We start from the raw sequence: 26,993 nt of genomic DNA on the forward strand, positions 1-26,993 counted from the left end.
TTTTTTATTGGTCTTTCTTTGAAACACACTGCTGTTTATTATTTTTCAGGTGAGACTGCTGAAGATTTTATATGGTGTTTGTTATTTAAGAGCTGTTTTATTTTGGTGCTATGTAAAGCTGGAAACTAGGCTTTGTTAACCTTCAGACTCTGTTCCTTTTGGTTAAAGTTATTGGTATGTTTACGAACCTCAGCTTTTATGTCAGGATACCAAATAATTACACCATGACTTATTAGCCATTGGATTGACACTGACCATGAAATCTTGCACTGATATATTGTAGAGTGTGCTGCTTTGTAGGGTACTTCTCAGCCGCTGATTGGTTCTTTGTGAAGGTAGACTTATGATTGGCCTGTTTTGGAGAATTCCAAGAGAACTGGTTCCTGATTGGCCTGCCTCACCAGAAAGAACACCTAGCAGTAGCCTAGCTCAAAGACAGGCCTATCAGAAACTGGTTCTCCCAAAATTTCTTCAAAATAGACCAGTCGGAAGTCTACTTAAATGAGGAACAAATCTGGAACAAGCTTTCTTGGACTGGTTCAGAAACAGGGAGCAGTTTGCCAGGTTCAAATACAGTCAGTTCCTGTACAGTTGCCTGTGAGCTGTTCAGAGTAATATATTTGAGATAGGTGGCTATATAATTTTAAATAATAAATTAATATATACTTATATACATATTTATGCTCACTACAAAGTGGCTCGCTCTTTTCTGTTCAGTCACTTCCAGCTCATTCCGTTAATATATAGGTGAAGTTGGAACATTCATCATTCTTCTTCTTCCTCCTCCCCCTTCCCCTTTCCCCAGGCAATCTCTACAAGGGCAAAAACTCATCCAGAATAGAGCCACACTTGGTTATGTCATCTTCGTTGAATACTGAATTGTCTGTTTAATTTATTTATCTCCAAATCAAATGTCTCATGCCATGGAAACATTTTGAAGGCATCTAATGCAACTATGTTCCACCAAGAGGCATTGACTTCCTCTATATCTAGGTAGTTGCAGATCCCTGGGCCACCTGAAGGATCCAGAAAGGGCATGGATCTAAACTGCAGGTTTATGCCAGATAGCACCCTATCTACTTCATCAGAATCCACAAGCTGGAAAGAATCCTGGATGACAGCACAAGATGATTCCTGGGTCATACTTCATAATCCTCCTACAAAGAGTCAAAACTGTTGTATCTGAGCATCTCTGTAAGCAAAGTGTTATGCAAAAGCCTCACAGCACCAGTTGGTAGCAGTTCCTGCTTTCCAAGAAGGGTTCATTGGATGACAACATGTTGATGCAGTGAGGTTGGAAGACGAAGGGCACTTTGTTGTCCTTACCACTGTGCTGTAGGCTTGGACATGAGATCTTACCTGTGCTTGGTCATGTAGCCCAATGTGTTTCATCTGAAGTGTTTTGATTATGTAGTTTGATTATATAGATGTTAAATGTAGTTTCATTATACAGACGTTATTTGTGAAGCAACTCACTGAATTAGTTAAAAACTTCTGCAGTGTTTTTGATTTGAAGGCAAAAATATGCTTTGGACAACATCTACACTGACCCTGTGTGCAACTCCTGTATTATTTCCCAAAGGTGCATAGCAGGACATTTGGTTTAAGATGTTACAGACAGGCAATGTATTTGCCTCCACATGCATGCCAAACATCTTATTGCTTGGAATCCAAAGCACTGCACAGCCCTGTATAGATACTGTATATTAAACAGCAAAGAAGACCAAAATTATCACAGCTGAAATGTATTTTTTAAAATATTAAATAAGATACTTATTTGTCCAAATGGTCCATGTGGTGATCTTTGTGAAGGAAATTTCATTGATAGTTATAATATAACATTACATATGATATGCAAGAGGCTAACTGGATCTATCTATCTATCTATCTATCTATCTATCTATCTATCTATCTATCTATCTATCTATCATATATCTTAACAGATTTAATTTGAATACAACCACAGCCTACGAGGACTTCTGGCAGTTAACAACCCTTAACGTTGGTAAAATCTATTTTCTTCTCTGTCCCTACAAATAACCTAAATATGGAACTGTAGATTAGAAACCATTGGCCTAAACACTTTGTAAATAACGTATAATATTCCTGCTCAGAACTCCAGCTAGTCACACCTTTTTCCAAGAACTGCTGTTTTATTTTCATCTCATTCTGGGCTTTCAGGTCACATTCCCACAGACGTTCTCTGGTTTCTGGCTATTAAACATACTCAATTCCTGTTGACTGGGATCTTTTATTTGTATATTTATTTATTTATTTATTTATTGTACTTACATCCCACCATACTCCAAAGACTGCAGCTTACACAATACAAAAAATCAAATATTTGTGGTACATCGAATATAAAAATTAAATATCTAGGTCATAAAATCATAAACCAATAAACCATAGCAGGAACTGTCAGAAAGCTAGAAATGAAGACCAAAAAAATTAAAAATAGCTCAAGTCCTGAATCTAGCTGGATCACTCTCCAAAAGAGCTCAGTATTGAGCATCTTCCTGAAAGCAATCAGGGAATGGGCTAGTCCGAACTGCCCAGGAAGACTGGCTTCAGCTCCCTTCACATCTCAGAAGTACGGGGGCACAAGGAGCCTCTCCCAGGATGATCTAGTGGTTTGGGTTCACCCAAATTGGAGTAGGCAATCCTGGAAGTACCCAGGTATCAAAATCATAAATGGTTTTACAGGTCAAAACCAGCACTTCTTGTGGTGGTTGATAGGAGAGATTGTCCCTTTATTTGTTTGTTTGTTTGTTTGTTTTGTACTCACAATAGAAAAGAAAATATGTAGCTCTGGGTTGAACTGCGGAGTCTTTGGTGCTCCCTAAGCTTGGTTGTTTGCTTGCAGGCGTTTCATTACCCGACTAGGTAAGATCATTAATGTGAGGGAGTGTGAGGTTTCAGTAGCTTGCCCTCCCACTGTTGGAGGGGGTAGTTCCTTGATTAGGGTATTGTTTCTGCTTGATTGTTTGTCTGGTGTTAATCCCTGCTTATCTGGGTGTTGGCTGCTGGAGAGGACGTACTTTTTTTGTGCTTCTTTTGTAATTGGAATCTCCCAGTCATGTTCTTCAGTAGCCCTATTTTGGCTGCAACCATACTGATACTTGCCATCTAAGGTTATTATTAGAAGGATTGTTTCTTCTGATTATTATATTTTCCCTTCATTGTATTATCTATTGCTGCAGCCTGACAGCTGATAAATTAGAAAAGATATTTTCCCACCCATTAAGTTTGTGAAGGGACACAAGAATTTGGAATCATGCCTCCCACATCAGACTGTACAAGTTCTCTGTGTAAAAAAGATCACTGATAACCCTTTGATAACAAGACTTCAGCCATTTATGAGTTTTCTATTAAAATCTGGCGCATACCTGCAGTGTAGAAAATAGATTAAGGGGCAGGAAAGAAAAAAAAATGTGAAAATACATTTTGTTTTTGTTCAGCAATCAGATTTTTGTGGTCAGCCTGTGAAGCAGGTCACCTGAAAAGACCTGCAACTTAGGGAATTCTGCCATAGCTGCAGGGCATGTCTGGACAAAAAAAAAAAAAAGAGTTTGTTCCTACTTAAGCCAGAAAATCTCACATTTGTCAGTTCTGAGCCTCAGCTTGGACATCTGCTCTCTTATCCTTCTGTCAGGGACGCGTCAGGACTAGCCTACTATGACACTTTTTATCAGCTCCAGAAACTCTCCTCGTTTTTCACTAAACATATCATTTTCTCTCAGCTGTGTGCATGCTTGGAAAAATAGTTAATGTTCATGTTCCTGCTATGATAAGCCAAGGATGAGGAAGGCAATACACACAGAACTGGCAAGCTGCATGCAGACTACATCAGATTGTGATCTGCCTTTTGCCCAGAGTAGAGACCACTTTTACATTCATCATGGCAGTAGATTATGAAACAGCAGAGGGATCTACTTAGAATAATGACAGTAGAATGATCAAGGAATTGGGGACCTTCCCAATTTAGAGGTAGGGAAAGATGGCTGATGCATCTTATGAGAATATGGCCAAAAGAATCTATGGCACAGGGACAGATGCTTTTAAAAGCCAGATTTACACCAAGCAGGTTGGAACATGGAAAGGGTAACTGGATTGCATATATTTCCTCCCTAATTCAAGCAAATCATTAATAACTATTCTTATCCTGCCCCCAACATAATCATCCTCATCACCTTGAAATAATAGTGAGGATGGAAGGGTAGTAGCTGTTTCTGTTATTAACTATTAGTCTTGAAGGCCAGTCCTCAAACTCATGAATTTCCTTTCCTGCCTATGGAGATGAGGACCACAATATCCAATGGACCCTGGAACACAATTTCAGGACCATGCGATTGTATCATAAAGGGAGCATGAAATAAATTTATATAAGTATATTCAGAATGGACAAACCCAACAGAGAGATGTTTTCCTGTTTCTAATAACATCAGTGATAAGAATCAGTTAAGAATGTAACTGAATTTCATTTAAGTCTACCTCTTTAAGCAAACCATTTAAGTATTTTAAGTGGTCACACTTCCCACACTACTATATTGTTAAAGAGATCATCAAAATGTCATATTATTCCAGATATTTTAGTATAGCTTTCAGTTATAAAGCTTTAAACAAATTTGTTCATATTAGGGAGATATGCATGTACAAACGTGTGTGTGTGTGTGTGTTAAAAATTTACCAGTTATTAAAACAGCCTTTGACTAAATACATTCAAATCTGAAATTGGCCAGGTATAGACTGATCCATACATTCCTGGGTTCAGCCAATAAAATGAGGTTGATTTAGAACAAAGAGAAAGCATAATTAATGCAGAAAGCATAATACATTAGTGGAAATCGCTGTCATAGGATGTGGTAATGACCATTAGTTTAGATAGCTTTACAAGCAGATTTTTCTTTTAGTTGGTTGATTGCTATCGGTCATAATAGTTCTACAGAGTTTCCAGTACAAGGACGCCATGTGTCTTGAATGCCATTTGCTCAGATACCAGAGCAGCAGCTGCTACTGATTATCTTGAAAACAGGATGCTGGACCAGATCAATCTTTGGTTTGATCCATTCTCGGCTCTCCTTACCGTTTTATATATTCATCTTCTCTTCAAGGAAAAGATAAGGATGAAGGTATACAAATTCTTCTGTGAAGTTTATAAAATCAAAGAAGGTGCATTGTCTTTTTGTAAACGTATCAAACATCTCTTTCAATGACTTTTTACAAAAGTATTAAAGTTATAACAGGGTTAGTAGTATCTCCTGTCTAAGATCATAACATTAGTTTCTTGATAGTCTTGTCTAAAGATGTTAAGTGTGTGTGTGTGTGTGTGTGTGTGAGAATTCTGGTGAGGACTGAACAGGATCTGTTCCTCCAGGAAAGAGGTGGGAATCAGAAGTGTCATTATACTCCAGAATTCATGCTTATCCCAATTTTGCAATGTAGTCCTTGGCTCAGAAAGAAAATCAAAGTTATAAGTCTTCTGTAGGATAAAGGAATCCCAGAGGTTTCATGTGGCATGTAAAGGCTGCACTTCAAAGTCAGGCCCAGTCCAATCCTGGTTTGAAAAGGAGCTCAGGAAAGTTAAGCTTCGAATGATGCCTTAAGTATATTACATGAAAGGACCAAATTCTTGCCCCCACTCACTATGAGGGACCTCTTGAACCCACAACAGGATGCAGGTACATTTCTTTGCACCCATGGTACAGGAAAAAGTATTTTTATAAATGCATACATTTTCTAAACTCCTGTTCAAACCCATTAAAATGCATATTTTATTTTCAGGAGACTTTTTAAAAAGATTGTCCAGTAATACAGAAAAAGGATGGGACAGCTTTCATTCAAAATGAACAGAAATGGAAAATTGTCAGTTTTACCCTCCCCCATCTGTTTGACCCATCAAACAAGTTTGAAGACCAACATATTCAGACATTCCAGCTTGCCACAAATTCCATCTTTTCTTGGTTCCTATAAACACCTTTCCCCTTTGTGTGTGTGTCCGTGCATGTAAAATTAACAATTCAACCCTGGCTTTTATAATTCATTTTTAATTATTAAAGTATGTATAGTCCATCCTCTATTTCTCAAAAAAAAGTTTCTTAAACTTTTTGCTCTCAGGATCCCTTACCACTTAAAAAATTATGGAAGACCCCAAAAGAGCTTGTTTGTATGGGTTATATTTGTTGATATTTACCATATTAAAAATTAAAATTGATGCACTTGTAGAATATTTATTTATTGAATCATGTAAAAGTAACAATATTAAACCCATTAGATATTAACTTAAATAAAATATTTTTCATGAAATAAAACAAATTTTTAACAAATAACTAATAATGGGAAGAGTGACATTGTTTTAAATTTTTGCAAATATCTTCAATACCTGGCAAATAATTTTGATCTTGTGGACCTGAGATGATCTTGGGGAACCCCCAGGGGTCCTCGGACCACACTTTCAGAAACACTGCTCTATTCTAACACTCTCAAGAAGACTGAATCAAAGCGATTTTTGTTCTAGAAAATAAAGTGAAATTGCTAAATTAATGGGTTTTTTAGTAGAGTAAGACTGATATACAACTCGATCAGGGGAACCATCCAGCATGAATCAGATTTCTTGTTTTCTTCTTTGAAGAAAACCAGGTGATATGGCACATTTGTATGACTACTAAGATTTAACTTCTATAACAAAGTCAATGTCCTTTTAGATGGTAGGCACCATCATCTGATATTGTATAATGGCACAGGGATCTCTCAATTTTTTCTTTAAAGCTCAATTTTTGTAAGATTTGACAAACATACAAGATATTTGGTTTTCTTGTCGGAGCAATGGCTAAGTGATCTGGGGGGAGATTTACAGCTTTCCTAGTTGTCATGGTCAGATCACATCCTGATGACCCTGAGTTTCTCTTATGCCACCCCCCTCTGCAGGGAGCCCAGACCCATGTGACTGGTCTGCCCCTGGCAACCCCGTCAGGGTTTCAGAGGGAGCTGGGGGGTATTCCTGAGGATCTGCTGCACAGTCCAGTGGAGTCCTTGGCTGCTGCCTGGAACAGAGAGGTGGCTGGGGCCTTGGACAGGATTGCACCTATGTTGCCTCTCTTGCTACATCGGCCCTGATACTCCACGTGGTTTATCGAAGCATTGAGGGTTCTGAAGAGGGTCAAGAGATGTCTAGAGCACCTCTGGAGGAAGACAAAGACTGGATCCAACCACTATTAAGGCCTACATTGTGGCAATAAAAGCAGTGAAGCGCCAATACTTCTCTGCCCTTATCACGTCCGCTGAATGAGGCCCGGTGGCCCTGTTTGGGATCACTAGATCCCTCCTTGGTAAGGGGGATTCAGTGATTCATTTGAAGGGCCGTGCGGAGGAATTTTTGGAGCATCTGCAGGACAAAATCGCTCGGATTTGTTCTAAGTTAGACTCCAAGCATGGGGCAGGGACTGGGGAGATACCAGGGGATCATCCTTACCTAGTTATCTGGGAACAGTTTGATCCTGTTGATCCTGAGGAAATGGACAGGATCCTTTGGACTGTGAAAGCCACCACTTGCCATCTGGACCCATGCCCCTCCTGGCTGGTGAAAGCAGCTTGGAAGGTAACATGTGGTTGGATCCAGGTGATGATTAATACATCCTTGCGGGAGGGAGTGTTCCTGGCTGCCTTTAAGGAGGCGTTGGTGCACCCCCTCCTCAAGAAACCCTCCCTGGATCCTACTGTACTAGGCAACTTTCGTCCAGTCTCCCACCTCCCCTTTTTGGGGAAGGTGGTTGAGAAAGTGATGGCTTCACAGCTCCAAAGGGTTCTGGAGGAAACAGATTATCTGGACCCTTTTCAGTCAGGTTTCAGGCCTGGATATGGAATGGAAACAGCATTGGTCGCACTTATGGATGATCTCTGGCAGGAGCAGGATGGTGGAAGTGCAACCATCCTTGTTCTCCTTCATCTCTCAATGGCTTTCATTACCGTCGACCATGGTATCCTTTTGGGACACCTCAGAAATTGCAGGTGGGTGGCACAGTTCTGTGCTGGTTCACCTACTTTCTTCAGGGCCGATCCCAAGCGGCGGTGATAGGGAGCGAAAGGTCCCATTCTTGGCCCCTCCTCTGTGGGGTGCAGCAGGGTTCAGTTCTCTCTCTGCTCCTTTTCAACATCTACATGAAACTGCTGAGCGAGATCACCCACCATCATGGGATGAGGTATCACCAATATGCCGATGACACTCAATTATACATCTCCATCCCAGGTGAGGTAAGTGATGCCATGACCACCCTTTTGCGGTGCCTGGAGGCCATAAGGGTCTGGATGGGGAGCAACAGGCTTCAGCTGAACCCTGGTAAGATGGAGTGGCTGTGGATTAATGGCGCCTCTGTATCCAGGACTTTGTCATCTTTGGTGCTGGATGGGGTGGCACTGCCCCAAAGAGACCCAGTGCATAATCTGGGGTCCTCCTGGACTCACAGCTCCTGCTCAAAGAGCAAGTGGCAGCCATGGCCAGGAGGGCCTTTGCACAACTTCAGGTTGTGCATCAGTTACGTCCTTTCCTGAATCGGGATGCCGTTCGAATGATCACTCATCCCCTTGTTATCTCCCATATAGACTACTGGAATGCAGTCTACATGGGGCTACCCTTGAAGAGTATCCAGAAGCTACAGCTGGTCCAGAATGCAGCCACGCAGGTTATTTTTGGAGCCCCAAGAAGGGCCCATGTAACACCGTTGCTCCGCAAGCTGCATTGGGTACCGGTTTGTTTCCGGGTCCAATTCAAGGTGTTGGTTATCACCTTTAAAGCCCTATATGGCATGGGACCAGGTTACCTAAGGGACCGCCTCTTCCCCATGACTTCAACCCATCCCACCCAATCACAGAGAGAGGGCATGCTTCGGACCCCCTTGGTAAAAGAGCTCTGATTAACGGGGTCCAGAAGGCAGGCCTTCTTGGCTGTGGCCTCCAGCCTTTGGAATATCCTGCCCCCGGAGTTGAGATTGGCCCCCTCACTCCTGACCTTCTGGAGGGATTTGAAGACCTGTCTCTGCCACCTGGCCTGGGGTGAGGAGTGAAGACATCAAGTGTGGGGATGGCTAGTCCCTTAGAAGCCTTTCATCTGCAGCTCTGGAAACCATCAGCCTCTTGGACTTTTTCTTTTTTGGTAATGCTTTGTATAGTTTTTATGTTTTCTGTAATTTTATATATATTTATTGTTTTAATGGATTATGTGAGCCGCCCAGAGTTCCCCATTTAGGGGAGATGGGCAGAGGTAAATCTAATAAATAAATAAATAAAATATTGTCATTCTCGCTCAAATTGTCATGAGATTTTAGAATTCTCTGTTGATATGTTGCAGGATTTGGCACTTGTACTTGAAATCTCACAAAAACACTGAGAACAAGGAAATATTGTGAGATTTTGATTATTAAAAATGATATTTATTGATGTTTACCAATTTTAATAATATCACCTTAGGTACTTCTAAATACATGCAGAACAGTATGGCAAAAATTAATAAATTTAAGAGTGCGGTATATTTAATTAATGCATATGGTCAATATATTGCTAAAATATATATTTTTAAGTTTAGAATAATCATAACAGAGATGCCATTTCTACTTTCTTCTGCCTGAGAACATTTATTATAAGTACCAACTCAGCACAGGAGTATCAATATGCATTTCTATTTCTTCCTATGGAAAGTTGACTTATCCTCGCTAGATTCACACAACATACTGGGGTTTGAGTAGTTTGTTAACCCAATTTAGGATGCAGTGTGTTGCCTGAAGTCAACCACTGTGTCAGAGTCTGCATAGCCAAGGATTGAACTTGGAGTCCTCTGCATGTAAAGAATATGTTCTACATAAGGTGATAACACTGCGTCAGTCTACATATGTATTCCCCCATTAACTGACCCACTCAAACATCAACATATTGAAAAAAACCTTGGATATTTAGTTATAATCCAGATTTTGAAATTGATATTCTACATACAGTAAAGTACTAACTCCACTCAGAAGCAAAATGACAGGAAAGTGTTGCTAATAGATGAAAGTGTGAGATCAAATGATCTTCACATTGATCTGAATGAAATGGCTTCCAGGTTAAATGTCTTTTTAATTGCACCTCATGCATATTTGAAAGATTCCAGCTTTATTCATCCCAACAGCTGTTCTGTTTTTAACAGACATGTTAATGCTTTCCTTTTGATTTTATATTATAAATATGGATATAGGTTGATCACAGTCCTCTACACTGGGGGCTCTCTGATGGATTGAGTTGCTGAGATACTTTGAAACTAGAAGGGTTCTGGTGAAATTGCACGCATCCCCCCCCCGCAAGTGGGATGCTACCATCAACACTTCTGGCTTGGCAAATGAAATGATCCAAAGGTGGTACTTTACATAGCCATGTTCTTGACCTCAAAATGCCTTCAGAGGACTCAAACCTTTACAGTGCTTTACTGGCCTCTTACATTAATTCACCGTGAAAGCTGAAGTGGCTTGCTATATAATCACAAGAGACTAGAAATCCTTGAGGTTTCCTTTGGGACAGAGCGGGATGGGCACTAAGGACTATTCAGCTTAATGTTTTTTTTTCTTCCTCTTACTTTGTATTGATACCAACTCCCGAATGAAAGAACAAGACTATTGATGTAGCATCTGAGTGAAAATTTCAAAAATTACCAAATTATGTCACTTTATTCTGATTATATATGTATTTAAATGGTCTGAGAATTCTGCACAATACCTTATTCTTGCAAGCCTTTGCTTTTCTTTTTCTTTGCTTTTTTAAAAGATTTTTTTTCCCCTTCCTACATTTCAACATTGCTAATCTAAGCAAGAATCCCTAAGACTGGCTTTAATTCTTTAAAAGGAGGACATGATTTATTAATTTGCATTTGAAATAACAATTGCCATCGGGAAGAATCAGTGGAAAGCCTTAATTATGTGGGAAACTCAATGCCTCAATGCATCACACTCCTATCCAAAATTCTGAAGTTGCAATCCTCTCTCTCTCTCTCTCTCTCCCCCCCCCCTTTCTCTCTTTATAGAAACACTGATGAGGCTTCAGATTGTCAGAGGATGCAGAAACCATATGTTATGAAGCCTGGGATATAACCACGTGGCTTTTCAAAGACTTCAGTCACCTAAAGGGCTTCAGACTGGCCAAGCCTAACATTTGATCCCATGATGAGGGAGGAAACCTCCTTGTTGTATCCCTGTCACTTAGCCTATTGCTCATCTATGGGTCCAGAGGTTGGCTCTATAGGTTTTCCATTTAAAAAACATGTTATTGTGATCTTAGTTCTATTTTCTAGGGGTCCAATCCGATGTGTGTGTCTCTGTGTGCATAAAACATTTTTGCAACCTCTGAAGGGTACAGGCACATGACAATGACACAGTGACATCACTGAAGGGAGGTTTTGGGTTTTTTTTAAAGTTTTAAAGTTACTTTTTTTAAAAAATAAAATAGATGTGTTAAACTAGTGGAGGTTTAACCTGTCTGTTTTATTGCCTGCCTGCCTGCCTGCCTGCCTGACTTCCTGCCTGCCTGCCTTGTGCACACACAAAATTCACTATGTTACATTTCAATAGTCTGCTGTACAATCTGGGAGAGGTTCTGTGGCTGCCAAAAAAAAAAAAAAAGGAGATGGGGTCAAATGTGCTCTTGGGACCATGGGTACCTCTCCACTCCTGTATGTGGTATCCTGTGCTATTTGGAGGAAAGATGAGATGTTTGTGTGAACATGATCTGACAGTTAAAACTTCATAACCATTTCCAAGAGGACTATACTTTTCCCACTTGCAAAATATTTCAGTATGCTGCTGAATGGTGCTGAGTCTCTTAAGTACAGCCCAACTTCCAGCATTCTCTCCCCTTTCTTCTCTCTCCCCTTTCTTCTCTTGACCTAGGAGAAAAAACATACTGCAAACCTATTTGAATTATGAACCACCCTTTATGTTTTGCTACTTGCATGAAACCAAAATGACTCACTCGAGTTCAATCACGTGCATCTGTATCTAGATATGGGTAGACTGGATACTCCCTCCATTTCCTTGAATCTCAAAAGTGAAAGGAAAGGCAGCTTGGTTACTTCATTGAACCCATGACAAAAGCTTGGATTGAGCATTGGTAAAACACTGTCGTACGTAGCACCAGGTAGAATTGAAGTATGGAATGGCCTATAGTTCTAAGGACTTTCTACATGTACAGAGGAGTTGGTTGGAATTGGATGGCATCAAAATTGAATGAATGAATGAATGAAACCAAAATGACTCACTCAAGTTCAATCACGTGCATCTGTATCTAGATATGGGTAGGCTGGATACTCCCTCCATTTCCTTGAATCTCAAAAGTGAAAGGAAAGGCAGCTTGGCTACTTCATTGAACCCATGACAAAAGCTTGGATTGAGCATTGGTAAAACACTGTCGTACGTAGCACCAGGTAGATTTGAAGTATGGAATGGCCTATAGTTCTAAGGACTTTCTACATGTACAGAGGAGTTGGTTGGAATTGGATGGCATCAAAATTGAATGAATGAATGAATGAATGAATGAATGAATGAATGAATACATACATACATACATACATACATACATACATACATACATACATAGGTGAATCACAAATATAGATGGCCTATATCTATTTGCAAGGATCTGTGGATTAAAAAAGACATCCCCTATGGAATTATGGCATGAGCCCCTTAGAATAAGGGAATTTTATACAACAGCTTCCTATAAGCCACTAGAGAGCACAGTCCAGTTACTAGCTTGCTTTTCGGTGGTATGAGTGGCTTCCTGTTTCACTGAAAATAAATAAGATATTTTTACATCTTTCCTTACTCACAAATCTCACAGGAAGGATTTTTACTGAAAGTATCGAAGCTCAGAAGCTGGCTGCATTGTTACAGATGCCTGAGGTCAGACTCTTTGACTAGCTTATTGCAATATTGTAGTGTATCAAAATTCACTCAGCGCTTATTTGTGGCCTTGTATTTTAATAAACAGTCTGAGAAATGCACACTTATTCTTCTCACTCTTGTCTTTTCCATTGACTGTAATAGTTATTGATGGTATTTTCAAATGTCCTAAATAAAGAGAAAAGGTAGCCAAGAAGATAATAAAACAGTTCAGGTAGACCAGAATAGAAAAGTCATCTTCAAAATGTAAGACCCTCCGCAATAATGAAACCACCACACTGAACTCATGTTCCTAGCCATATTTATCTTTCAGGATTTATTGATTGATTTATCTCTCAGATGAGAGTTTCAGATGATCATTTATCATGAGAACTTGGTTCTCTGTAGCAATTATCATTCAATGTCTTTTTGGCTCCAGTATTTTCCATCCAGCATGACAATTGCTGAGAATTCCAGGAGTTGGAATCCACACACCTGGAAGATGCCCACGTTGGAAAAGGCTGTTTTCAAACATTCCTGTTACCTTTACTGTTCCCCCCACAAAGAGAAATTTACCTGATTTGTGAGTTGGTAGGAGCAAAACAAATGTATTAAAATTACAGACATTTACATCATCCATTTTGCCACTGAATATCTCACCAATCTCATCGATTGCCTCCAAACAAAATCCAAAATTGTGGCCCATTCATTGCTCTGGGAGTATTCTGATAAGCTGTCCACTCCTTCTGTAACAAATGAGAGAGAAAGAGAGAGATAGAGAAGACTTGCTTGGTAGCTTTGCCACCGCCTGGAAAGTGGTAAGAAGAAGCTGAGAAAGAATGAAAGCTGAAATAAGGAACAGCCGTGGTAACATGACAGCTGCACTTAGGGTTTCTGGATTGCATGGAACTGGACCTCTTTAGGATGGTCCAGCTCAAGCAGAACCTCTGTGGATGGCCTGGAATCTTCCATGTCCATTTAGAAGGAGACATTTACAGAGGAAAGTGTATGGAGATTCAGTGAGTAATTGTCAACATCAAGAAAAATATTGAAAGAAGCAAATTGTTAGGAAAGAAAGCAACAGAAAATGGGTAGGTCCCTGAAGGAACACAGAGCAGGACAGGCTCCAAGCCTGAAGATATGAAAATACTTGAGCCCCAAAAGAAAAATTGTTAGTCTCATTTTGTAAGGTGCGCTCTTCACTGCTGAGAATTATTTTTCCAATTTTTGACACTTAAATAAAACATGGTATGACTGGACTTCATAGTCACAACTCCAGGCAAATCAATTGCTTTTTCTAAAAATGATCATGACATTAGACGAAGTTATATTTTCTTTTCATGCATAGGAAATTTGTCACATTTCTAATAATACCGGTGTTGCAGGTGGAAGGTTAGCAGTTATGGGTGATCCAAAGTTTTCCAAGTTCAATTTTTTTCATTCAAAAGTCTGTCATTTCTTCATGGCAGAAAGCTGCCCCAAATACCAGTTGCTACCATTAATATGCCAACCGCCACCTATTTACTTAACTTCTCCTTCACAGCTGCAGCAAATGTTATACTCTGTTCCTTGGAAAGACATGATATGGTTAAGTAACTGTACAGGCTGCTTCTCTATGGTATTGTAGCATAAGCAATCTCTATAACCACCTCAACCAGTGGCATGCTGGTAAATGTATAACTACTGGCTTTGCTGGCACTATCACAACAGCTGTGCTATGCCACTATCTGCTGAACAGCTGATTGGTGTGTTGGGCATGCTGGCTCAGCTCTGCTTTTAATTGGTTCACAAAATTTAAGAAAATGTAACAATCTGCTCTCATGAACTGATATGAACTGGCTCCAGCACACCACTGATTTCCAATCTTCACTCAGGGCTTCTTAGTTATCTTGCAGGTACTCTATCTAGTGGAGGAACAGGAACTTCTTGGAGGTTCAGTGATGATGATGGAAATAAACAAGGTTTCTAAGCTGAGAATATAGTTCTGTAGAAGGGTGGAGAAGAAAAGAGGATGGATGGATGGATAGATGGATGGATGGACAGATAGACAGATACTAATCCCAAGTTCATTTATTGGTCTTGCAGCTTTCTCTTAACCCTTTCCAGTATTAACATTATCTCCGCTTACAACTCAGACTAGAACCCTAAGGACTGTGTACTGTGTTTCATATATATGTGAGATATCAGCCCATTCCCTTCCAGCAACAACTCATTCAATTCTTTCATCAGTGTGAACTGCTATGATGAAAATGGGATTAGTGAAGTTTTGGGTATCTGACTGGCAGGGGTGCAAAACCTTTTCTGAACTAAGGCCCAAACAGCTTTCGAGTGTTGCTCTGAAGGCCACCTCCCCCAAAATAATTGATGAGCTAAACAGAAATTATATTTCATTCAAATGTAATATACTTAATGTGACCACTCTCTGGTCATATCTACAATATTTTCCCCTTCTACCACATTTAAATGACATATTGGAAGGAACTTTTGGAGTTCTCTGAGATTTGCATCCAAGGGTTTTGTGACCTACATATCCAACATATATAGTTCTGGGCCTCATGTTATATACCTCTATCATAGGATTCCCACTTGTATAGTTTTGTTCCTGCTTTGGAAACCAAATTCCAACTAGTGGATTACATCAGGATCCCATTAGACAGACATGAAATTTGTCTTATTCCTGTATGCCACCTGTTTGATTGCCTCTTTTAGAAGTCAGAAGGCTTCCTAGCCATTCCTAATCCAGTTCCAATTGGGACAAATTCAACATTAAATAGAAACTTTGCACAATGGCTGGTTGGAGAAGGTTTGCACAACTTGCAATCTACAGAGTCAAGTACAGCCCATCAGCCATGTTTCACTGTGCCACGAATTTGAAAACTACCTAGTATTTGCAGTCTCAGGACAGCTTCTGCTGGCTTGGATAGAGCTTGTACAGAGGACCTGGGATGAAATCAGCAGCAGCTGCCACAGACTATGTAGGTTTTTTAACTTCCTTCTTGTTTCACAGTGCATTAACTTTATGGAGAGGTACTCATTATGGCAAAGAATATGTTTGGGTTATTTATTATATGTGTATGTGTTCAGGAATTGCTTAATTATACCCGAAGAACCGAGGAGAGCCAAAGGGGTACACTTTGCCATCACTCTCTTGGCCAACCAATGCTGCAAATTAAAGAAACAGAAAAGATACTGCGGGGGGGGGGGGGGGAAGACAAGTTAAGGAACCATAGACTGGATGTGGCAGATCAAAGACTATCCTTGTAATCTACAAGTTGCCAGTCAAGTATGGTAGCCTGCCAAGATTTGACAACCACACTATACTTTGTAGACTGGGCAGAAATGAAGAATAAAAGGTTTACTGAATCCCATCAGAGGAAAAATCAACAATTCTGGATAAAATGGCCTTTACTAGTTCCAGTCACACATCACACTAAACCATAATGTGGTCTATTTGCTTTTGACTTAGTACGTTTATTTAATTATTTTACCATTTTTATAGTTTGCCCAACTCAAAAGTTTCTGGGCAGGTTACAACAAATTAAAATTATTGCAAATCAAAACGATAAAAGCAACAGTAGAATAACTAACAATAAATAGAACAATAGAACAATAAATAACAGTAATAAATCTACGCTCCCCCAAGATGGATACCAATAAAATTTAGAGTTGAAAGGCTGGTGAAATCAAATTGTCTTTATAGATTTTCTAGAAACAATGAGGGAAGGAGCTTTACAGACCCCTGGGGGTAAGGAGTCCCAAAGTGTGGGGGGCAGCTAAAAAAGGTCTGTCATCTCACCATTGCCCTTCTCACTTCAAAGAGAGGGGAGACTCTTAACAGGCCTTCTCATGATGTTCTCACTAGATGGGAAGATTCAATTCTTGGAAAGCAGTGTGTGAAGTAAACTTGGTACTATTCTGTATAGGCTTTTACATGTCACTACCAGCATCTTAATTGGGCCCAACTAGGTAACTAGCACAGCAATCTCGGGAGAACTATTACTCTGCCATGGTGGGACTGATCCACCAGTAGTCTTGCTGCTACAGCATGGATCAATTATAGCTTCTGGGTCCTCTCCAAAGACTATCCTATGTCAAGTGTGTTACAGTAATCTATCTGGGTGGCTATCAAGGCATGAGCTCCTAATGCCAGAGCATCCTGGTCAAGATAGAGTCATGATTGACTCATTAGCTGAAACTGGCCACAAGCCTTTCTGGCCACAGCATCCAGCTGCTGTTTAAGCAGAAGCTGTAAGCCCAGGAAGACTCCTATGTTATGCACCAATTCCTTCAGGGAAGTACAACCCTACCCATAGTAACTAGTAGGACCAATGTTCCTGGATGTTTACTGTATAGCAACTTAGCCTTGGACAGATTTAATTTGACCCTATTTTGTTCAATCCAGAGACTGACAGCCTCCAGACAGTGGTTCAAGCTTTCTACTGCATCTTCCACTTTGGCTGGGGTAACAATGTACAGCTGAATGCTATCATAATTGCTGACAACTAACCTTAAACTGATGGATGACCTCCCCCAGGAGTTTCATATACATGTTAAATGGCATGGTTGAAAGCATAGAGTCCTGAGGGACCCCACACTGGAGTAACCAAGGCCTTGAACACTGTTCCTCCATCACTACAACACTTCCTCCCACTTAGGTAGGAGCAGAATAACTGCAAAACATGCCTTCAAATCCCAACCCTCACAGTTCAGTTAGTAAGATATTATGATTGATGGTACTGAAAGGCATTGACATATTGGCATGTTGTGTGAATTCAGCCATTGTGTTTTATAAACTCTGGCAAATTTATAAATTCAGTCACTATGATTTCAGCATGGTTAAAGCAACTGATAGTTTATTATGATGTACAAATCTATCCTCTATGTGTATACATATGCATGAGAGAGAGAGGTTAGGGGAAGGAAAAGTAGGGCTATTCTGGGGACAAGGCATGCACATTTATTGGAGGTCCATGGTTGGGTTCCTGGATACTGTTTGGTTAGTGGATGTGATGTTTTTTCCTCAGAACCCCAAGCTAGAAAGTTGGAAGAATATATTTGTATCTATCTATATTTATATACAAGTATTATGACAACTGCCCTGTTGTCTGTCTTTGCAGGTCTTGGACTGTTGAGGTTCTCTCCAGCTGAAACTACTCTGTAGATTCCGTCATCTGCTCTCTGGGTGTTAAAGGAACAGTGCTCCAGATGAGTGAGGTCACCACTCAAGGGACAATTCTAAAGGGGTCCTATGGAGGCCCCCTTGCATGGGCCAACCTGTTAGTTTTTATGTATGGGCACTGAGAGGCAGTTAGGGCTCAAACTTGGAAGGAATTGTTTCAGTTTGTTGATTTTATTTAATTTGGGTTGGTATAATGACATGTATTAGGCAGATAGGGGAAACTAGGGAATGAAGTATGGCCTGGGAGTAAAAATTGTGTAGTTACCGGCAGGAGGAGATAAGGTGAGAGGCTGCAACTTGCATTGCAGGAAAAGGAAAGCAGGTCATTGGCTGGCATCTATTTCTTCAGGTTGCAGTCAATGTGTCAGTGAAAATGAGCCCTCCAACTAAAGGTCTCACTTTTTAATGCCAGGTCATTTGCTGGTAAAACATCTATTGTCCAGTATTTAATATTGGATAAAAGTGCTCACCTGGCATATATTACAGAGACCTGGTGGATTGCTCTGTAATGCAGCAGATCATAGGCATCTGGTAAAAGACTTGTATGTCACTGCAGAAATGACATGAATTATGTACTTTGCATCAGTCACTTCATGACAACATGAAAGAAGGTTAGCATAACATCTGCTCTCCCCATTGCCCACTTGTAGATATCCATTCCATAGGCATCCCCAGGGGCCCAAGGGAAGGCAAGTAATGAAACATGTATCACAATGCTATGATGCAAACTATGGTCCTTTTGTTCTGGTATATATAGGGTGAAGCTTCCATTCTGACAAAGCCTCCAGTTGCTGGGAATGCCCATGACCATAACAACTATGGATCTGTCCAAGTTGGCATCTGAACTCATATATGCAGCAGGGCACACCCTGGATTTCACATTCTGTGTGGCTAGAGCCAATGATCTGAAAGTGAAGGTTTCAAACAGTAATCTCTTATTTATTCCCTGATCAATTTTAGACTAGTGTCTGTTATAAACCTCTTCAGGGATAGAAGTTCAGTTCAAACAATCTGACCCACGTGTCCAGTTAAGCAAATGGTTTTTTGAATGCACTTGGGGAATGTTCCTTTCTGCCATACTTTTTAAGTTATGTCTGATCTGTGGAACATGGGTGCAGTTGTACAGCACCTAAGCATTCTCTTCCATCTAGCAGAACCAAATTAGCACCTTGATTCACCAGAGAGCTGACAGCAATGAAGGAGACAAGTAGACAGCTGGAGCAGAAGTGAAGGAAATATCAGGATTAAACAAACAGGCATTTTTAAAGATTTGTCTGGATATAATGAATAGGGCTTACCTGCTAGTTGACACTTGCCCCACTGTGCTGATTAAATCAGGGTAGGGCTGGCCCCATGGTTAAAGAAAGTGATCAATGTCTCCTTGAGTGTAAGATGTGTTCCCACACACTTAAAGGAGTCAATTATAAGACTTTGCTTGACCCAGAAGATTTCTGTAATTATATTCTACTCAAGTATTCCATTCTTGGCTAAGGTAATTGAAAAAGTGGTAGCTTTACAGTTCTAGATGCATTTGGATGAAACTGATTATTTGTATTCAACGGAATAAATGTTTTGTTCAGGACAAGGTTCTGGGAGTGCTTTGGTTGCCTTGGTGAATGTCCTATGCCAGAAACTAGATGGGAGGAGTGTGACCTTATTAGATTTCTTGATAGATTTCAATTCTATCAACCATGGTATTCTTCTGAGTTGACTGGTTGGGCTGGGTTTTGGAAGCACTGGTTCTGGTCATTCTTGTCAGGATGTCCTGGATGACCAGTCTTTGATGCTTAGGTTGTTGACCTATGGTATTCTACAAGGTTCTACTTATCCCTACGTTGTTTAACATCTACATGAATTCTCAGAGGGAGGTAATTCAGAGTTTTGGAGCAGGAAGCCATCATTATTCTGGTGACACCCACCTCTCCTGCCTCTGAACATTGTTAGTACTAGGTACCTCTCAATATTGCTAAATCTTGATATGGTGTGGATGAGAGAAAAGAAGATGAAATTAAATACAGAACACAAAGATGCTACTGGTAAGGAGGAAAATGAAGGAGATTAAAGTGAATTCAGTTTTGGATGGGATGCATGTCACCAGAAACAGTAAGTTCACAGTTTGGGAATGTTCCTTGACTCTCAGCAATCACTGGATTTGAATCTGGCAGCTGTAGCCAACTACAACCCTTCCTGAGCAGATGAGACTTGCTGGGAAATACAATTTCAGGGACTGTATGAAATCTATACTGAAAGATCTCTCGTCACTGTTGGTTATTATTGACCCTTAAAGCCCCAACTGGCTTAGGGCCTATCTGAGGGAATAGCTCTCATGCTATGAACCTGTCTGGTTGCTTAAATTAGCAGAAGAGACTTTTCTGAAGATGTCCTCACTATGTTTGTTTGTTTGTTTATGATATGCCCCTTTTCCCAATATTTAGGAAAATGACAAAAGTATCTTTTATTTAGCTTTTAATTATTAATAAACAGAAAGGCAGGGTATAAATTTAATCATAATAAATATGGTCAACCTACATTCTTATGCATATGCATCTCTAGGTGAGAGCCAACAAAGCCAGATGAGCAGCAAGTGAGCTCTGCTGCTAATTTTCCATTTATTTCTGAATTGCAGCCCCTTCACTAAAAATGCCTAGGTAGGGAGAAGCTTTACCCCCTTTTCCATCCCAACATTCAGACTGAACTTTCAAACAGAGTTCAGTAAAGTTTGTACATTAAAGCTTTGCCAACCTAAACCTTAATCGCTAGTCTAGCCAAAATTATTTGTGGCCTATTTAGATACTTTTAGTGTGATGTACATGGGACTGACTATGAAAAATAGTGTGGCAAGTTTACTAACTGGGACTGATGCCAATGAAATGTTTTCTTTTGAAAAATTCCACAAGTCGGTAGTGGAATTTTGCGAAGCAAGTGGCTGGGCTAGGATAGTTTAAGGTACATATTGCTTGGATCACCCTCCTGTGCACTTACACTAGTGCAAAAAAAAAAAAATGAAAGGACAGCAGCAGGCAATATATTTAGTTCTAACAATATACTTTTTCTTCTTTTCCCCAGACATTTATCAGAGCATAAACTATCTCTAGGCCTGGCTATTTTCAGTGAGAGAGAATCTCAGTTAGAATATATTGAAATCAGATTGGAGGAACAATGTTTACTTAATGACAACACAGAGAAAAGAATAACCATGCTTTTGGTGACCTCAGCATGCACATTCAGCATAAGAATATGAAATGTTACTTGGTTACTATATTCATTCTTCCAAACTAGCTTATTTCTGTATTTCACCATTTTCAGACCTAAAGATTCCTTGTATACTGTCATCGCAGCAGATCCCATGTGCATGAAAATAAGATTGCAAAAGATAAGATCTCAAACAAGAATTTTGTAATTGTAGGGAACAGAAGAGCAAAGCTGAGATGTTAAATGTAATCATAGATTTTATGCATAGCATGAATCTCTCCACACACATCTATTCCTTTGCCTCATTTGTGTCCTTTGCAGCTTAGTGGTATCTTGTGACAGAAACAAATCTGAAGTATAATCTTAAGGTTATATTGACTATTTTGGGAGCAAACAGCACCTTCTTTTGTACATTTATCAAGTTCAGATTATTTGTTCCACAGAATGTATGCACACTGATGATATAAGGATAGGCTGGGTTACCTGGATTAGGTGTGCTTGTTGTTGATGATGATGATGATGGTCAACCACTTGAGTTCTTGTTGAAGTCAGTGGGCAGGCACTGCCATATCCTAGAGTTAGAAATGGGAAGGTGGCTTAGATTGAGGCTGACCCTTGCTTATTTCACTTGGTATTGTCTATATTGATTGTCAACAAGGATTCAGACTTTTCTAGTCCCACCTGCGGCCTTTTCCATGGAAAGTAGAAGCAGCCTCACTGAGCTACAACCCTTCTCATTATCCTGTTGCCATTGGACACTGTTGTGTAGAGAGTAGCAAGGAATGCCTTTTACAGAAAGGATGGTGAGAAATGGTTATACTTGACCATATATTGTAAGTTCACTTTATTTTCACACTGTTGCTCAGCCACCTATTCTTCACTGGTTAACATAATACAACTCCGGTATTGCTTGAATTTTATATGGCACAAATGCCTTGGAATTGCATATTTGTTCCTAAAACTGCAGACTTTGTGCTATCATGCACAATAATAATAATAATAAACTTGATAGCCCTGCAAGCCTGATAGACCTGTATCAGATATGGTAAAATGTGGAATCAGATTTCAAATGGGCTGATAGACTCTGATCCTACAGTATTTAATCTTCTTTCTTTACAAGTCTTTGTCTGTCAGAATACAAATTATTTGATTGATTGATTGATTGATTATGTGCCATCAAGTTGTTTTTTTACTTCTAGCGACCACATTTGCCATGATGATCTATCCCAACCTGGCCTTTCACATCACACTCTCTCTCTCTCTCTCTCTCACACACACACACACACACAGACACACACACAAATTATACTTCGTTTTAATTCTTCATCTAGCCTAAGCAATGTTCAGCAAAAAGAAAAATCCAAAATGAATTCAGAAGAAAGCAATTATTCTGATAAGCTTAGAAGAAGGAATGAGTTTTGGATATTTGGGAATGGAATTGAAACCACCCTGCCTCTCCCACCCCAAAAAACCCAAATCACCAAGACCAGCACATTTTAGTTTAGAACTTGGAAAGCAAACTAGCAAAAATAGGTCCTTTCCTTTCCTTTCCTTTCCTTTCCTTTCCTTTCCTTTCCTTTCCTTTCCTTTCCTTTCCTTTCCTTTCCTTTCCTTTCCTTTCCTTTCCTTTCCTTTCCTTTCCTTTCCTTTCCTTTCCTTTCCTCACTGTCAAAACAAAGGCAGCTGCCTCCAAGGATCTTCTTCCCACCACTGCTGACAATGCTCCGGAGTGGAGGAGGAGGAGGTGATGAACGCTTTGTTTTTAAGGAGGAGGAGGAGGAGGTGAGTGTTGTAGAAGGTGTTGAGTTTTACACAGCAGTGTTGAGCAGGAGGGGGAAGCAGAAGTCACAGAAATCAGCCTCCTTGCCATCCCAAATGACTCTGGCACAAAACCTGCAGAAATCCATGTGTTGGCTTCCTTGGTGCTCTTCGCAGCAACCTGAGGGAGCAGCTGAGTGCAAATGGCACCATATGGAAAGTGGCTGCGATAAGGAGGGTAAGAGTGGAATATGTCTGGTCAGCAGCCATGGCTTCACCAATGGGGTGTCAGTGCCGTATCAACACCAGATCTTTATGGTAGACTTCATCTGTCCTATGACTGCTTGCTTTGGGGAAAAAAAACAAAAAAAACAAGCCAAACCAGTGTTTTAAGGGCAAGCTGCTTATTTTAGAATATAAGGGCCAAAGAGCAAGGAAGGTGCAGCTGATGATAAAACCAATAATTTGATATAATTGCTATTGTTTTGTTATTACAGATGAAAATGGTCAAGAAATGTATTCATTTACTTAATATGTGCATTTCTATGACATCTTTTTATCCATGAACTCAAAGTGATTGTGTAAATTGCTTGTGTAAATTCTCCTCACAATAACTCTGTGAGGAGTATATGTTTGAGAGATAGCAACTGGTCAAGGTCAAATGTCTGCTTTTGAGCAGGGATTTGAACCTGGAACTCCCCAGTGCTCTAACCTCTACACTATGCAGGTTGACATACCATCTTGTTCTGTCTCAAGAAGATCATGAAAATAAGTGTGAGTGTGTGTGTGTGTGTGTGTATTTTAATGAAGGGTATCCATTGGTGGAAATATCCTCTGAAGTAACAGTATTCTCATGGAATGTTCCATTGGCAGAGGCCAGGTAGGGGAGTCCACTTTTGCTAATTCATCTTCCCTTAAAACTTCTTGTGCCTTTTGAGAATTACACCACTGTAAAAAAAAAATTAAAAATCACACAATATTTTCTGGCTGAGCCTTCAACCTTTGTTGGCATGTTTCTTCCTACAAGTCACAAGTTTCTTTTTCATCTTCAAGAGTCCACATTCACTTCTATTGTACTACACATTACTGGAAATGATGCTACAAATGGACACAATCATGGCCAGAACCATGATTCCACCTATAAAAACCATTTGAACTTGCAGTCAAATTTACCTTGATATTCATAATGAAATAATCTCCTTTACTGAATCTAAGGGGAGCAGGCTACTCTACAGGATACTGTGGTAGGGCACATACAACTGTTTCCTCTGACATCTGGGTGCCCTATTGTGCAATATTTGCTTCTTGAAAAAGCTACTTCCCTCTACCTGATGATAGGCCTTTGCCTATAACCTCCACTTTTTCTTCTGAATGTATTGTGGGTAATAATCTCCCTCCTACCAAGAAGCTATTTTTGTAGAACTTATTATTATTGTTATTGTTATTACTATTATTATTCACATAAAGGTATACTGGATCGGTTGTCACCTGGGTCAACAAGGACTGCGCTAGGTGTTATAGTTCCTGGACATCTGGTGACAAGTGTGCTACAGGACTCAGGACTGTTGGCTGAGCAACCAGGGCCAGCAGCTGCAGGACTACTGCAAGAAAAGTTGTTTACCCCTTGCAAATATACAAAGACTGAAAACAAAGAAATAATAATCTGCTATTACAAATCAAGTCCAACAAGAAGAGGATATCTGAAAAGAATGCACCAGTTCTGGAAAGAACAACATCCAAAATCAGAAATAACAGAACAGAGGCTAGCAGATCAATGTTGATTTATAATACAAAATAAAGTATTCACAGAAGTAGAACTGGAAGAACTGCAAAGGTCTACCCATGGCAAAGAAATCAAAGCCTTGTGAGAAGTAGCTCAGACTGTAGAGGCAAATCAGGGGGACTCAGCAGTAAAGGAAGCCAGCATAGCTATTGAATCATTTTCATTCCCAAACCAGGCACCCTCTCCTCTGCCTTCTCCTCAGAAAGAACAAAGCCTTCTAACTAAAAACCAAGAGGAATTGAAACAAAGAATAACTGAGCATCTAGAACAGCACAAAAACAATAGAATACATTTGCCCACATTGAAGCTAGCACAAGTATTTAAAAAATGCCAATGCTGTAATATCAAATATAAGCACCAGCTCACTGCAAGAAACAAACCGACAAATGTACGGCACAGCTGCAATTATGACTGAATACCTTGGGTGCAAAATCAACAAACAAGAAAAAAAGCCAAATAGTGTACCACCAAAATGGAAGATCAGGTTGGAAAATAAGATCAGCGTGCTAAGATCAGATGCAAGCAAGCTAGAGCAGAAAGAAAAGAAGCTGAAGAACAAAAATACCAAAGAATATCTGATCAAGAAATATCACCTAGAAACAAGGAAGGTCAAAGAAGCACTGGAAATAATAAAGCAGCAAATAACAGCAATAGCCAATAGTGAAAATGGAGGGAATCAAGATGCCCTATGGAAATCACATCAAGAGTCTAGATGAAGATCACTACAACTACCTGGGCATCCTTCAAGCTGACAATATCAAGCATGTTGAAGTCAAGAAGAAGGTTAGGAGTGAATACATCATGAGAGTGAAAAAGATCTAGACGTCCAAACTCAGTGGAGGAAATACCATCAAGGCAATTAACACCTGGGCAATTCCTGTCTTTAGATTCATAGCTGGAATAGTGGACTGGACTCAAGCAGAACTAGAAGCCCTGGATAGGAAGACCAGAAAAACAATGACAATGAATCATGGCCTTCATCCATGCAGTGATGTTGGCAGACTCTACTTACTAAGGAGTATAGGTTGGCATGGAATGGTACAAGTATACCAGACAGTTAAAGAAGAAAAAAGGACATTGGAAGAATATCTGAAGGACAGTGAAGAAGATTCACTGAAGCTAGTCCACCATGAAGGCTTACTGAATACTGAAGAGACCAAACTGGCCTACCAGAAAGACCAAATGAAGAATACAAAAAAGACATGGCAAGGCAAATTATTATATGGCCAGTACACAGAAAAATTACCAGGCAAAGCAGATAAGACCTAGCAATAGCTAAGAGCAGGAAAGTTGAAGAAAGAGACAGCCCAAGCTTTAAGAACAAATGCATACAAAGCCAGAATTGAGAAGACAGCAACAGACAGCAAATGCTGCCTCTGCAAAGAAGCTGAAGAAACAGTTGTGACAAGGAAATCAAGCCCTCTCCCTGCCATACAGGTAGTCCTCGCTTAATGATAATTTGTTTAGCGACCATTCAAAGTTACAACAGTGCTGAAAAGAGCTACTTATGACCGGTCCTTGCACTTACAACTGTTGCAGTGTCCCAGTGGTCACGTGATTGCAATCCAGGTGCTTGGCAACCAGCTTGCATTTAGGATGGTTGCAATGTCCTGGGATCATGTGATCACCATTTGTGACCTTTCCAGCCAGCTTCTGGCAAGCAAAATCAATGGAGAACCATGTGATTCATTTAACAATTGTGTGATTCACTTAATGACCACATGATTCATTTAAGAACCACAGTGATTCACTTAATGACTGCCTCAAAAATGTCATAAAATTGGGTGTGGCCATGTGATGCCTTGCTTAACAACTGCCCTGCTTAACTACTAATTTTCTGGTCCCTATTGTAGTCATTAAGTGAGGACTACCTATACTGTCTTCCTGTTTGCTGTTTCCTGCCATACAGTTTTCCTCCTTCAGTCAAGGCAAAATGTTGAAATTTACAATTAGGGTTCACCCAAAAGATTAAAATGTGGCAGGAAGGGTTAACATTCCTTGAACTTAGCTGAAATATCTCCTTAACTGAATAACAAAAGATCTCTTCCCCAAGGAGATTAGAATTCCAATCAAGCAGCACTAGACAGGCAAATGCTTCAGCTCAACAGGATGCTTAACTGCAGGAAACCACAACTCAGTGGGATGTCTGACTTCAGAGCGCTCCCTCTTGGAACTCCGGCTAATTGCAATT

The sequence above is a fragment of the Python bivittatus genome, unplaced genomic scaffold (genome assembly GCF_059951505.1).
Source record: "Python bivittatus isolate LINGU-HERP-01145 unplaced genomic scaffold, Pbiv_v1 ctg000020_np1212, whole genome shotgun sequence".
NCBI classification, from domain to species: domain Eukaryota; kingdom Metazoa; phylum Chordata; class Lepidosauria; order Squamata; family Pythonidae; genus Python; species Python bivittatus.